The sequence below is a fragment of the Pristiophorus japonicus genome, chromosome 9 (genome assembly GCF_044704955.1).
Source record: "Pristiophorus japonicus isolate sPriJap1 chromosome 9, sPriJap1.hap1, whole genome shotgun sequence".
NCBI lineage: Eukaryota > Metazoa > Chordata > Chondrichthyes > Pristiophoridae > Pristiophorus > Pristiophorus japonicus.
This window is the reverse complement of record NC_091985.1, coordinates 109,022,697-109,038,003: the sequence shown is the minus strand read 5'-3', so window position 1 is coordinate 109,038,003 and position 15,307 is coordinate 109,022,697.

The following is a 15,307-nucleotide window of genomic DNA, read 5'->3' as shown; positions in this document are numbered from 1 at the left end:
TACTCCCAGTATCTGAGCTGGAGCGTGTGACTGTAGGAAGCAGTGACACAGTGCTGACAGCATTGTACCCCTCATCCTCTGCCTCATCTGAGATGGCACCAACACATGGAGTGGCCTCCAGACTCCCATCCAGGCTCCAGCCCCCAATGTCCTCCATGGTGTCAGGATCGCCATGGCTGTCATTGCCTTCAAGGTTGTCCTCCAGGCCTCGCCTCTCAGTCTCTAGTTCATCCTCTCCCTGGCTTCGGCTGCCACTGCCTTCAAAAGGCTGTCCTCCAGGCCTCGCCTCTCAGTCTCTAGGTCATCCTCTCCCTGGCTTCGGCTGAAACTGCCTTCAAAGCTGCCGCCCTGCATTGCCCTCCCACTCGCACCAGCACTAGGACCCTCGACTTTGCTCTCACTCGGTCTCTCATCTGCAAGTATAAATGGCACGAGCGCTGCCATGAGGGGGAGGTAGGGAATTGACGCATGGAGGCTGCAACTTACACACTTTCGGAATGAAAGGCACAGTAGTCGCTGTCGCTTTCAGGGAGAGATAGCATTAAAGGAGGGCCTTCACTTACCCATGCTGGCCACAGCGGGATCGGCTGACCAGAGGCCACAGAGAAGGCAGAATGTCTGCCCACTAGCGACTCCACCCTCTCCTCCAGAGGCGTTAGGATCTGAAGCTGAGCCTTGCCACCACCAGCCCTCCTTTGCTCCATTCGATTATGTGCAACTTTGGCCTGTAAAACAAAGAATGGTTGCTGAGTAACAGTGTCATGAGGCCTCAGCAATGAGTGCACAAGTGTGTACCCCAGACATGCAGCTGTAACTGTGACATGAACGGGGGCCTCCACTGCGAGAACATCCACATATAATATATATATATATGAGGCCTCAACAATACTTCACTACAAATATCAACACCAATACCAAATCCAGAGCAAAAAACAATTTATCCAACAACTCACTTTCACCTGTGTCTAATAGTTCACAGAAATAATGAAGACCCAACCTTGGTGCTGTATTCTGTGCCTTTCCCTATCCCCGTGCTCCTACGAAGTGTAGCCCCAGTGACCTCAGCTTGGAAGCTGGAAGGCTGTTGAGCTCCCATTGAAATGCTGCTTCAGTGTCTATACAGTGAAGGCGGGAAATGAGAGATGGATGAAGGAGAGGCTCGCAGATGGAAGGTCAGCAGTTGGTGGAACAGGTACTCACTTTCATCAGACGAATTATGTCATTCATCCTTTTTCTGCATTGGGTTGTGGTCCGATCATGAATGGAGGTCCCTGACATGTCCACATCTATCTCCAGGCATTTGTAAAAACCTCCCGAGTAGGTCTGTCTGCATCAGGGTACAGGACTCGCCTCCTTCCCTCCATAGCCTGCATCAGTGCCTCCAGACCTGCACTGGAAAAATGGGTTGCCTTCCTTGGTACAGGTGCAGCAGCCATGACCTTCACTCAAACGCCTTCCCTCCTCAGGGCCGAGCTGCAAACCCTGGGCTTTAAGAAGGCCAGGGAGCAGCTGGCTCGTGAAGGCCAAATCAACAGAAGGTGAATTTTCCCGTGGAAACTCCGCTCCAAGCTCCCCAACCACACCGCTGCCGATTCCAGCCGGCCAATACCGCTGTGCGCCATTTAAAAAAAAATCACTGAATTTCGATCGAGTGGCCACCACAACCATTGCGGTGGTAATGGCGGCCAAAAAGCGGTAGGTGTGCCCCATTTCGGGCGGACCTGAATTTCGGCCCCGAGGTCCATGAGTGTCTGCCATTTGTTGTCGACAGCTAGCATGTGCTCATATGACTGGCCCATTTCCTGCTTCATACACCTGGCCATCTTTTCCATGGAAGAACACATCATCGCCATCGCCTGCGACATGGTGGTGCTCATGTTGGAGATGGACTCCTCCATTCTCTGAACATTTGCAGACATCGTGGCTGCAAAAGATGCCAGAGACTCGTGCAATTGTTGCTGCCTCTCCAGGATCACCCTCTTTCTTGATGGCCCCCGAGGCTCAGCATCTGCATACAGCTCAGCAGAGTTCTGAGCATCATGTGCCCTGCGGCGAGGAGTCTCCACCGCTGTCCCTGTCAGCACCACTTGCTTTTGTTCACTTATGAAGTGTGAGACATCAGGTGACAACACTATTGTATGGTACACAGCACCCAACAAGGTGTGCATATCTGTGCTGCTGCTGGGTACGCTTGGGTTTGCTGATGTTGCATGCTCAGAGGCTGGAGGTTCCTCTGAGGAGTCTTCTTCTTCCTCCAGCTGGCCAGTGGGGGCGTGGGAGGGGTAGTTGTTGGACCTGTGGGAGAGTAAAGAGATGAATTCGAAGTGTTGTAATAAGAATAAGTAAAGTTATCATTCTGCAAATGATGACATTTCACTGGCTGCTGACATCAGTCATCATATGAGTGACTGCTGTATGCTATGTGACTGTATGAGATGTGACTGTATTCGGCCGTCTGAGGAAAAGAGCGTTCGAAAGTCAGGCCCTCAAATCTACCACCAAGCTCATGGTCTACAGGGCTGTTATAATACCCGCCCTCCTGTATGGCTCAGATAGGACCATATACAGTAGACATCTCAAATTGCTGGAGAAATACCACCAACGATGCCTCTGCAAGATCCTGCAAACCTCCTGGGAGGATAGACGCACCAACGTTAGCGTCCTCAACCAGGCTAACATCCCCAGCATCGAAGCACCGACCACACTCGACCAGCTCCGTTGGGTGGGCCACATCGTTCGCATGCCTGACACAAGACTCCCAAAGCAAGCGCTCTACTTAGAACTCCCACACGGCAGGCGAGCTCAAGGTGGGCAGAGGAAACGTTTCAAGGACACCCTCAAAGCCTCCTTGATAAAAATGCAACATCCCCACCAATACCTTGGAGTCCCTGGCCAAAGACCACCCAAAGTGGAGGAAGTGCATCCGGGAGGGCGCTGAGCACTTTGATTCTCACCACCGAGAGCATGCAGAAAACAAGCGCAGGCAGCGGAAGGAGCGTGTGGCAAACCAATCCCACCCACCCTTTCCTTCAACGACTGTCTGTCCCACCTGTGACAGAGACTGTAATTCCCATATTGGACTGTTCAGTGACCTAAGAACTCATTTTTAGAGTGGAAGCAAGTCTTCCTCGATTTCGAGGGACTGCCTATGATGATGATGATGATGTATAAGATGTAATATTGTCAGCAGGTTGTTGAGAGTTCCCCCTCTCTCCGTCTCCCACTACCAACAGCTTTGCAACTCCTGATACCTCCAGGGTCCCTTCCTCTGCTGGTGTCAGTTGGGTAGATACTGGAGCACCTCCTCTGGTTCTCTGCCTCTCCCATGTGTTGTGGGCTCTTTTCTGCTGCATGGAGGAAAAGAAGAGAAGTTTGAGTGAGAGTGATGGAATGAATATAAGGAATGGATGGATTACATCTGTAGAGGGTGACTATGAGGGAGTGGGGTGCCAATGCCAAATGGCCTCCTTTTGTGGTGTTACTTGCTATGATTGCATTAGGATGAGGGTTAGTGTCAGGGTGGTGTTATGTATGCAATAAAGATATAAACTGAGTACTGTTTAACTGGACAAGGTACAACCTTGTTTCTGCTTTATTACGGCCCAAAGTGCCTGACTCACAAAATGGCTGGCCTTTTATACCAGAGCAGCACCACGTGCGTGCTGCTCAGTGGCCTCCAACGATGACACCATCTGGTGGCTACAAACAGCATGTACATACATGAAAATACCCTCCTCTGAGATCTTATCACAGTCTTTCACAGGTTGAGACGGTCCGGTGCTTTATGCTCCCGGGTTGACCGTCTCAGTTCGATTCCGGCCTTGGGTGAGTTGCGGAGTCTGTTGTGGCTCGTGGCTGGATGGCTGACTTAATGGGGGTGGCAGTGGCCATGTCAGGAATTGCAAGTCCATTTTTATTGAACAAGTCCATGATGGAAATTCCGGGTTCACTAATGACCCTTGAGTCCACTGAAGGTTGCTGGTAGGTTGGTTGGTCGTCGATGGTTTCTTCGTCTACTACTCTGGCTCGTCTGTGTGCCTCAGCTTTGTTTGATCCATGTGTTTCCTGCAAGTTTGCCCATTCTTAAGCTTAATAACAAATACTTTGTTGCTCTCCTTGGCCATGACCGTACCAGCGATCCATTTGGGACCCTGACCATAATTTAACATATATACCGGATCATTAACATAAATCTCGCGTGACACAGTTGCGAGATCGTGGTGCACTTGTTGACTCTCTCTTCTGTATGCAGCATGATTACTTAAATCCGGGTGTACAAGAGATAACTTGGTCTTAAGTCCTCTTTTCATCATGAGTTCAGCAGACGACACCCCTGTGAGTGTGTGGGGTCTTGTCCTGTAACTCAGCAGTATGCAAGATAAGCGGGTCTGCAGTGACCCTTGGATTACTCTCCTCGTGCTTTGCTTGATAATTTGTACTGAACGTTCTGCTTGCCCGTTGGACGCAGGCTTGAATCGTGCTGACCTTACATGTTTTATACCATTGAATTTTACAAACTCCTGAAACTCCTGATTGGTGAAGCACGACCCATTGTCGCTCACCACAATCTCAGGCAGCCATGTGTCGCGAACATGACATTGAGATTCTCTATGGTTGCCATGGACGTACTGGATGACATGATTATCATTCTATCCACTTTGAATAAGCGTCCACTACCACTAAAAACATCTTGCCCAGGAAGGGTCCTGCAAAATCTACATGGATCCTGGACCAAGGTTTGGATGGCCATGACCACAGACTTAGTGGCGATTCCGCTGGTGCTTTGCTGAGCTGCATGCAGGTGTTGCACTGATGCACGCATGCTTCCAGCTCAGAATCAATTCCTGGCCACCATATGTGGGAGCTGGCGATGGCCTTCATCATCACTATACCAAGATGTGTGCTGTGTAACTCACGCACAAACTTATCTCTCCCTTTCTTAGGCATTACAACTCGATTGCCTCACGATACTCAATCTGCTTGAATAGACAGTTTGACCTTGCAACGAATGTACTGCTTGACCTCCTCGCACATTTGCTTAGGTATGGCAGACCAATCCCCTTTGAGGATACAACCCTTTACCACCGATAATATCGTGTCCTGGCTGGTCCAGGTCTTAACTTGTTGAGCTGTGACAGGGGTACCTTCACTCTCAAAAGCATCCATGATTAACATTAAATCTGACGGTTGTAGCGTTTCCACCTCCGGTGTAGGCAACGGCAACTGGCTCAAAGCATCGGCACAATTCTCTGTGCCAGATCTGTGGTGAATGACATAATCATAGGCAGATAATGTCATCGCCCACCTTTGGATGCGGGATGAAGCGTTGGTATTGATACATTTGCTCTCGGGAAACAACAAAATGAGCAGCTTGTGATCGGTCTCTAATTCAAACCTCAGACCGAACAGGTATTGATGCATCTTTTTAACACCATACACACACGCTAAAGCTTCTTTTTCTACCATACTGTAGGCTCTTTCTGCTTTAGACAAACTTTTGGATACATATACGACAGGTTGAAGTTTCCCCGATTCATTGGCTTGTTGGAGTACACAACCAATTCCATATGATGATACGCCACAGGCCAAAACTAAAGGTTTACATGGGTAATAATGTACCAGTAGCTTGTTCGAGCAAAGCAGATTGGTGGCTTTCTCGAAAGCTCTGTCTTGCATTGCGCCCCCACACCCAGTTGTTGCCTTTTCTCAATAGCGTGCAGTGGTTCTAGTAAGGTGCTCAATTTATGGAGGAAGTTACCAAAGTCGTTGAGTAGACCCAGGAACAAACGCTCCATCACATTCTGCGGCTTGGGTGTATTCTTGATGGCTTTGGTTTTCACGTCAGTAGGTCTGATGCCATCAGCGGCGATTTTCCTCCCGAGGAATTCGACCTCCGGTGCCATGAAGATGCACTTCGAGCGTTTAAGTCTGGGTCCCACTCTGTCCAAACACAGTAGAACCTCTTCCAGGTTGTTCAGATATTCCTTGGAGTCATGACCGGTGATCAGGATGTCATCTTGGAACACGACGGTTCTGGGAACGGACTTCAGTAGACTTTCCATATTCCTCTGGAATATTGCTGCAGCCGAGCGAATTCCAAACGGGCACCTGTGGTAAATAAACAGTCCTTTGTGCGTGTTAATGCACGTAAGTCTCTTCGACGTCTCGACCAACTCCTGCGTCATATAGGCCGACGTCAAATCCAGTTTTGTGAACGACTTCCCTCCGGCTTGCGTCGCAAACAAGCCATCAGCCTTCAGTAACGGGTACTGATCTTGTTTTGAAACCCTGTTGATCGTAGCCTTGTAGTCTCCACAGATTCTGACTGTGCCATCACTTTTCAGCACAGGAACAATGGGGCTGGCCCAGTCATTAAATTCGACCAGTGATATAATCCCTTCACGCTGGAGTCTGTCCAGTTCAATTTCAACCTTCTCCTTCATCATATACAGCACTGCCTGAGCTTTATGATGGACGGGTCTTGCACCTGAGTCCATGTGGATCTGTACCTTGGCTCCCGTGAAGTTGCCGAAGGTTCGAACAGCGGGGGGAACTTGCTCAATACTTGAACACATGTATCTTCCTCCTCCGACAATGCCTTTATGTCATTCCAGCCGTATCTGATTTTCTCCAACCAGCTCCTGCCGAGCAGCGTTGGGCTGTTGCCTGGAACAATCCAAAGTGGTAACTCGTGAATCACACTGTTATACGACACGTTAATTTGTGCACTACCTATCACCTTTATCAGTTCTTTGGTGTACATGTGCAGCTTGGCATTAACAGGGCTCAGCCTGGGCCTCACAGGCTTAGTATCCCACAGCTTATTAAATGCCCTCTCGTTCATGATCGATTGACTCGCCCCTGTGTCCAGTTCGATCGATACCGGTATCCCGTTAAACTTCACATTAATCAAAATCGGTTTACTCTTGGTTATGAAGGAGTACAGTCCATACACTTCCTCTTCTGGCATCTCGGATTGTGTATCCAGATCCGCACTAGTCTGACTCTCATCCTCCATGTGGTGTGTCACAGCTCGCTTGCTCATCTGCGGACACTTGCGCTGGAGATGCCCCACTCTCGAACAGCCTTTGCAACTATATTGCTTAAATCAGCACTGCTGGTGCCGATGATTTCCCCCACAACGCCAACACGGAGAAGTCAGATACATTCCCGCTGGCGGACTTTGGGCAGCCACAGGTTTCGCGAACGCAGCCGGATAGGCCCTGCCATGTGCAGCTCTGCCAAACGCCGAATGAATCGCATTTACAGTACTTGCCGAGGTTCGGTTCTTCACCGATATTTGCTTGAAACTCCTGTCCATCGGCATACATGATTGAGCAATCTCGATGGCCCTTTTTAAATCCAACTCCTCCACCACCAGAAGTCTGTGCAGGATCACCTTGTGGTTAATATCGATAACGAAGAAGTCCCGCAGCATGTCTACCAACACCGTCCTGAACTTGTACGGTCCCGCTAGACGTCTCAGGTCGGCAACGAATTCCACCGCGCTCTGGCCCTCCGATCGAACGTGTGCATAACACCTGTATCTGGAGATGATGCCGTCATCTGGCTTGAGGTGCTCCCATACCAATGTACACAACTCCTTTATGTTTTCTCTGTTGGATCACTAGGCATGAGTAGATTCTTTATCAGACTGTATATCTTTGAACCGCACACAGTGAGGAACACGGCCCAGCACCGATCTGCATCGTCGACCCCCTTCATTTTGTTGGCCACGAAGTACTGGTTCAAACGGCTCACAAAGTCTGCCCAATCTTCTCCCTCCACAAAACGCTCTAAAAATCCAATCATGCTCATTTTGCAAACAAAGGTTCTTGTATTCTTGTCACCAAATGTTGTGTATGCAATAAAGGTTCAAACTGAGTACTGTTTAACGAAGCAAGGTACAACCTTGTTTCTGCTTTATTATGGCCCAAAGTGCCTGACTCACAAAATGGCTGGCCTTTTATACCAGAGCAGCACTATGTGCGTGGTGCTCAGTGGCCTCCAACAATGACACCATCTGGTGGCTACAAACAGCATGTACATACATGACAGGTGTGGTAGTCAGATGGGGATGTGAATATCAACATAGCGAGAGAAGGATGGGTGGACGTGCAAGGTATGTTGGTGTGAGGAATGATATGCAGGAGTAGGCAGAGTGATGGGGATGTGTTCGCAGGCACATCAGTGTGAAGGTGAGTGTGGCATTGCACTCACCTTTCCTGACGTCATGAGATTGAATCGTTTCCTGCACTGCATCCAGGTCTGCCTCACCACATCCCTGCTGCTGACTTCCTCTGCTATCTCTAGCCAGGCTCTTTTGGTGTCTTCTGGAGGTCTCCTGCGGCTATCTGCAGGGAACAGGATCTCCCTGCGTGCTCTCACTGCCTCCACCAAAGTACGTAGGGATACGGCAAAAAATCATGGTGCTGCCCTCTGCCTCTGACTATCCATCATTGATAATTTAGAACAGCACTCAACCCTTTGTATTTCAGCTCCCACCCTCCTCCAGCAACCTTCAAATGTGTTGCGTGCAAGGCTGTTTTGAATATCGGCGCCGGAAACAAGTCATCGATGATGTAATCAGACCTGTTCCGTTTAATTGGGCCGGGAAATGTGCACGACTGATTTAAGTGGGACCATTACGCTAAAGTCGCGCTGAAGAACGCGCTGAGCAAACATTGCATTCCCGGCCCGCCACGCGGCCTGCACACACCCGACCCGACCCGACACCACGGTAAAAAATTCCAGCCAATGTTCCTGAAATCCCTGGGAAGGTCACTAACGATGATCTGGTGCAGCATTCTTTCGCAGCAGAATCACATTGAAAGCTCAATATTTTACTCCAGGTCAGACCCAGAGTTAGACTTATTTTCCTCTTTTTTTCAGAGAAGTTAAAAGCCTTTTTTTCATAGCTTTTTAAGGTTCCCATGTCCTCTGGTAGGTCTGTGTAATTTTGCTGCATGCAATTTTAGGCAACATTATTTTGACAGCAGGAGCAGAACCTGGTCAATCACAAAATACCCAAATAATGATTAATTGACGCCTCTCAGCAACCAAGTAACTACTTAACTGGTTTAAAAGAAACAAGTTCAGGAATGACGTGCACAAAGCTTTTGAGAAAAAGCTCAGTGGCAAATTCATAAAGTCTGTTACATTGATTTGGCCGTAGATGTCCTTGTTGATGGAATAATGGAGAAATCAGATTATCCTCTTGACCCTTTTGGTCAGGCTCTGAGGAATGAGTTGCTGAGGCCACACTCCCAACTCTGTCATCGTCTTGTACAAACATGTTCATGGGTAAGCTGCACTGTGATAAATTACAAATCATGTGAAGTCGAGTCGACTCCTTGCGGGGGGGGGGGGGGGGGACTAGGAAGAAGTCTGAAGGAAGTTTCCAGAATTAATAAAGAGTACCAAAGTAAGGCAAGAATATTGGTGTAACATAACTGCAGAGGACAGATATGGAGATGAGGTTAAGTTGTTGCAGAGTACATGCTGTAGTCACACAAATATATTAAGACTGTTGACCAAGGAAGGCATTACAACTGCAAATAGTGGACCGATGGAAAGTACATTCCACAGGCCATCATAGGAAAGAAAAAAAGGAATACCAACAAGTGCATTTATATAGCGCCTTTCTCGACCTCAGGATGTTCCAAAGTGCTTTACAGCCAATTAAATACTTTTGAAGTGTAGTCATTGTTACAATATTGGAATCGTGCCAGGCAATTTGCACATGGCAAGCTCCCACAAACAGCAATAAGATAATGACGAGATAATCTGTTTTCGTGATGTTTGTTGAGGATTAAATATTGGCCAGCAGTGAATAAATCAGTAGAATATCCAGCTGATTTTCTCCTCCCCACCTGGGCGGAGAGGCCCAATTGTAGTGTCTCAAGTGGGGCGTGTTCTTATGGGGAAGAGGATGGGCACTCAGCAGTGAGGCAAAGAGTAATATACGTGCTCGCGTGGACTTCTTAGTAGCTGGTTTGAGGTGATGGGTTTCTGCATGTGGAATTAAATAAGTAGCACATCACCCATCACCAGCATGAGAAATAAATGGGAAGGGGGGAGGAAAAAGAGAAAGAAAACATTTCTGGGGCTACGAGAGGATAGGGCAGAAATGCTGGAGAAATTGGATTCACATATTGAATACCCAAACGGCTTATACAGAAATAACCAAATCTCAGTGCCTGACCTGGGGATACAAGTGGATCCCAAAACCCTCCATAGGTCATCAAGCTTTGTGTAGTTTTTCACTTACTAACACATTGCTTTTAGTGCTGCATACACTCACACACTTTCTGCAATGAAAGCACTAATTTCCTTGGGGCAGCATGTTGTCTTTCAGAAGTTAGGCTGGAATGCACTTATTTAGTTTGGGTTTTCAGTTTGTGTTTCTAATGGCCCACACATTGTAGGTGATGCAGGACTGTTCCCACGTATACATTGACAACAATGTGCTTGTGTCCACGTGTGTGGATTCTTGTGTTATGTTCTAGCATGGGTGTTATCTTTGATTCAAAATGCACTTAATCTATCTATTGAAAATATTGTATACGGCACACACATTTTGTCCACAAACTTACTTCTTATTGTCACCATTTTTTGTCAAGCTTTTCTAACAATATTTATTATTGTAACTTGCTATGTCAATATTTCCAATTCAATTTTGCTATGTCAGCTGTCACAATGCAGTTGCAAGCACGGCCACTAGGTGGATCGATGTGAGTGAGTTGCTCCCTCAACTCTGTCACCATCTTCTATATAAAACTTATATTCATCAGCTGATTATGGGTAATGCCATGGGCAATTTACAATCTGTTTGAAAATTGTACACTCATTTCAATTGAGAACTTGACATTTTGGTTGAAATCGGAAATTGATTTCTTTGCTTGCTCCATGGCTGGTGGAGTTTGTGATACTTAAGTTTAACTTATCTGCAGAAAAATTTGCTTAACCTATTTTTAAGTCTATAGTGGCCTTGCCCAACATCATATCTTCCGGGATTCTCATCGACATTACTATTAATGAGGGCTTGAATCCCAGTATTGCCTGACATTTGGTAGACAGAATCTTGTCATACCCTTTATCCTTTCTAGACTACTTAACCTCTGTTACTTCGACTCAACACAGGGTTTTAGAGCTTTAACAAAATCAGCTTCATTATTAATAGTACAGTACTCATTTAAAATAAACCAACACTGACATCTGATGTACTTTGATGGATTTTCTAGTGTATTTTGAATTACTCTGAAGCAATTATTTACTCAAGTATGGCTTAATAATAGCCCTGTAAATGGAACAGGTTTTATTATCTCTCTGCTGTAATACTGGGCAGGATGCCTCAGGAACAGGGAGGATCTTGGCTCGGGATGAAAACTTGACTTCTGCCAGCCTGCTGTTGGCTCAGACTGTATCTGCACTGGTGCCAACGACTGTGGGGGCGTCCATGTCCTTTCCCCATTCCCCAATTACAAATTGTTAATGATCCTGCAGAATAAAAATACCCCGCAAGTATTTGACCCCAATTACACCAAATGAGCAAGTGCAATGTAATGTGCTATACATCCCAGGCCTCATCAGTATGACACATCAGTGGACAATTTTGAAAATGTCTATAAATTTTCTGAAAATGATGGGTTAGAAATGGGTCTAGGTCGAGACGTGGTGCTGCAGAGACAGCACCGCCTGAAACAAGTGGCCCGAGAATATAAATCGGCCCTTGGGCCTCAGCTAAATAATTGGGTTAGCCTAGTCATGCCTGTACAGGCAGCTTTCCCCACGGGAGAAACCAATTTCAGGCTGCCTGCCGTGCCAGCAATGGCACTTAGGTAAGTCCTGGGAGGAGGGGGTTGGAGCATGCTACAGGAAAGGTGGCGATCGTGATTCCTGTGGAGTTTGGGGAGCACTGCTGCTCCTCCTGCCTCTTAACAAAGTTGTTTTTGAAACTTACCTTGGGTTGGTGGACATGGGGGACACTGAAGAATCCTGAGTGGGGCAGGCCAGGCTCATGAGGTAACCAATTTGTCAAATGGGTCCTTTAAAATGTGTTAGGCCCCTAAGTTACATATTCCAACTGCCCGGGACACTTCAAAATTAGACCTCACAGATTAGACAGTGGACCAATGCCATCTGTCTGTTTGTCTGTTTCTCTCTATTAATACTGCTAATTTTCCTGAGCATTTCTGATGGTTCCATAAATGTTCTGGAAAATAAGCTGGTCTTTGAAACGACAGTAAATGAGAATACTTCACTTTCCCATGGAATACTCACAGCTGCAAACTGCCCCATCTACTACCTGGAAAAGAATTGTCATAACTCAACTGACTGAGGTAAATAGATTCAAATGGCTGACAGCTCTCAGACTCAAGCAGCCCAACTTATGGGCCTGGAGCCCATAAGTTGTGTCCATCCCACATTTGGTATGTGCCATAAGCCCCTGTGTGAGAGCAGACAATCTGTTCCAGACCTTTGCCTATGTGACTCTGAATGGTTGCTAGGTTGTGTGCAAAAGCAGCATCTTCTGTGCTTGTTCCATCCTCCCCAGATGCCCTCTGTTGAGCCTGGGAGGTCACTCTGTAGACACACAAGGCCAAAACTGCAATCCATCGCTTTGTAGTTGACATGTCAGTTCATTAAAGTTCTGCACCACTGGGGCTGGGAATTGTTTTATGTTGATCAGGTATGTACCAACTGCTGAAAATAAGATCACCAAGTTTAGATTTTCATTACACTGTTCTTACATTCATTGAAAAATAAAAATGTAAATAGTATATATTGTACACCTCTATTTAGAGAAAACCTACCAATTATTTTTTAAAGAACACTTTAGTGTATTCAGAGTTAAAGCACAAAGAAGAACAATATCATAAACAGACAAGGGTAGGAAATCACACTGTTAATTGATTTCAGTAATTATAGAAACGACAGTTTGAAATGGGGTTTCACAATGCTAGAGGCACCAATCTGTTATTGTTGTGGAAAACATCATGAGGCTCGGGTTAAATAACAACAAAATCGTGCATTTACATAGCTCCTTTAACGTATGAAACACCCCAAGGCGCTTCATAGGAGCGTTATAAAACAAAATTTGACACCGAGCCACATAAGGAGATATTAGGGCAAATGAGGTAGGTTTTAAAGGTGGAAAGAGAAGTAGCAAGGCGGAGAGGTTTAGGGTGGGAATTCCAGAGCTTAAGACCTTGGCAGCTAAAGGCACAGTCACCAGAGGGGAGCGATTAAACTTGGGGATGCTCAAGAGGCCAGAATTAGAGGAGCACAGAGGTCTTGGAGGATTGTGGTGCTGGAAGAGATTACAGAGATCGGTGAGGACGATGTCATGGTGGGACAGATCACTTTGGCCTAGAAATTGGTCTGCCCCAGAAAAGGGCGCGGGATTGCGAAGTGCTAGCAACCTGCATCCATTCAGAGGACGGAGCACCAAGTTTGCGTGCTGCCTGCTGATCAGCAGGCTTGTGTTGTTGAGCCCAGTGCTGAATGCACTGCTGAGTGGCTGAACGCTCAGCAGGGGGCTCAAGTTCATGTGAAGCTAACTACAATTACAGCTAGTCTCCACTACTGAATGGTAGTTTGCACTTCTTAAAGGGGAGGTGCATTCTGCCTGCAGCAGATCATCAAACTGGCTGCAGAAGAGAGTAGGAAAAATCTATTAATGATAGCACAACAGGGCAGAGAGTGAGCACCAAGTTTCTCCAATGCAGCACTGGAGACCTTGGTGCAGGAGGTCAATAGTAGGAGAGCGGTCCTATTTCCACAAGGGGCCAGGGGGCCCTCTAGGCAACAGACAAAAGTGCAATAGGAGTAGATAGTCAATGTAGTGAATGGCAGCAGGGTTGCCCCGACGACATGGACTCAGTGCAGGAATAAGTTTAATGACTTCACACGAGTGGTAGGTGAGTGAATTCATCTTCAAATGCCACATACCACTAGTCTCACACACTGCTCAGTGCACCACACCTCCTTCACTCACCTACCAATAATCTCTACCAAACACGACTCCTACCTTACATTCAGAAATTCACCTCACCCTCACACATTTACCACTGCTGCAAGCCTCACACCCACATCTCACAGCTTGCACACACTGTCAGCTATTCAACCATGATAGTCTTATCACCCAAATACATTGTGTCACACTCACCGAGGACACCAACGAGCAGCAATTCGTCAACAGAAAAAGCCACCATGCATTAATGTCCTGGCTGTGTCTGATCATACAAGCAGGATCATGCACGTTTATGCAAGGTACCCAGGCAGCTGTCACAATGCATTAATCCTGCACTCGTCTATTATCCCTCCAGTGTTTCTGGAACATTCTTGAATGACTTCATTGGGACAAGGGATACCCCGAAAGAGGTGACTCATGACACCGCTCCACAACCCCACCACACCTGAGCAACACATGTATAATCAAAGCCAAGGGGCCACCAGGATCATTATTGAGCACACTGTTGGGATGCTGAAGCTGAGATTCAGGTCTGGGGGCTCTCTACAATATGTCCCACAAAGAGCAATGTTAAGCTCCATCGACAACCTTGCCAAATGGAGGCCTGAATCTGGAGGTGGCACAGCAGCAGCATCTTGGTCAATGAAGAAGACCAATGAGGTGAGGAAGCAGCAGCAGACCGACAGCCTCAATGCCTTGCAGCAAGAGATGTGAGGTAATTGCTCAGCAATTCAGGCGACTTGCTCATTCCCCTGCCCTGAGAATTTCCACAAAGCCCCTCTGCATTAACAGTCCTTGTTACATCCTTCATCACTCCCTTAATCCTGCTTTAAAGAACATCGAAACCATTCAGCAAGCTTCTATATCAATGACATTCTGACAATGCAGGCTCAGAAGCTGCTCTAAAACCACATGGCAGACCAAAGTGCCAAATGTGATAAAGGTAATTAATTTAATGGCAAACATATTAATTGTCTTCCATTCATTTCTCAACCAAGTGATCAACCCATAATGCTTTTGTTAAAAGGAGATTTACTAACGCTGATGCTCGGGTATTGCTAAAGTAGACTGGGAACACAGACTAAACGGTGGCACAATTGAGGAACAGTGGAGGACTTTTAAGGAGCTCTTTCATAGTGCTCAACAAAAATATATTCCAGTGAAAAAGAAGGACGGTAAGAGAAGGGATAACCAGCCGTGGATAACCAAGGAAATAAAGGAAAGTATCAAATTAAAAACCAATGCATATAAGGTGGCCAAGGTTAGTGGGAAACTAGAAGATTGGGAAAATTTTAAATGACAGCAAAGAATGACTAAGAAAGCAATAAAGAA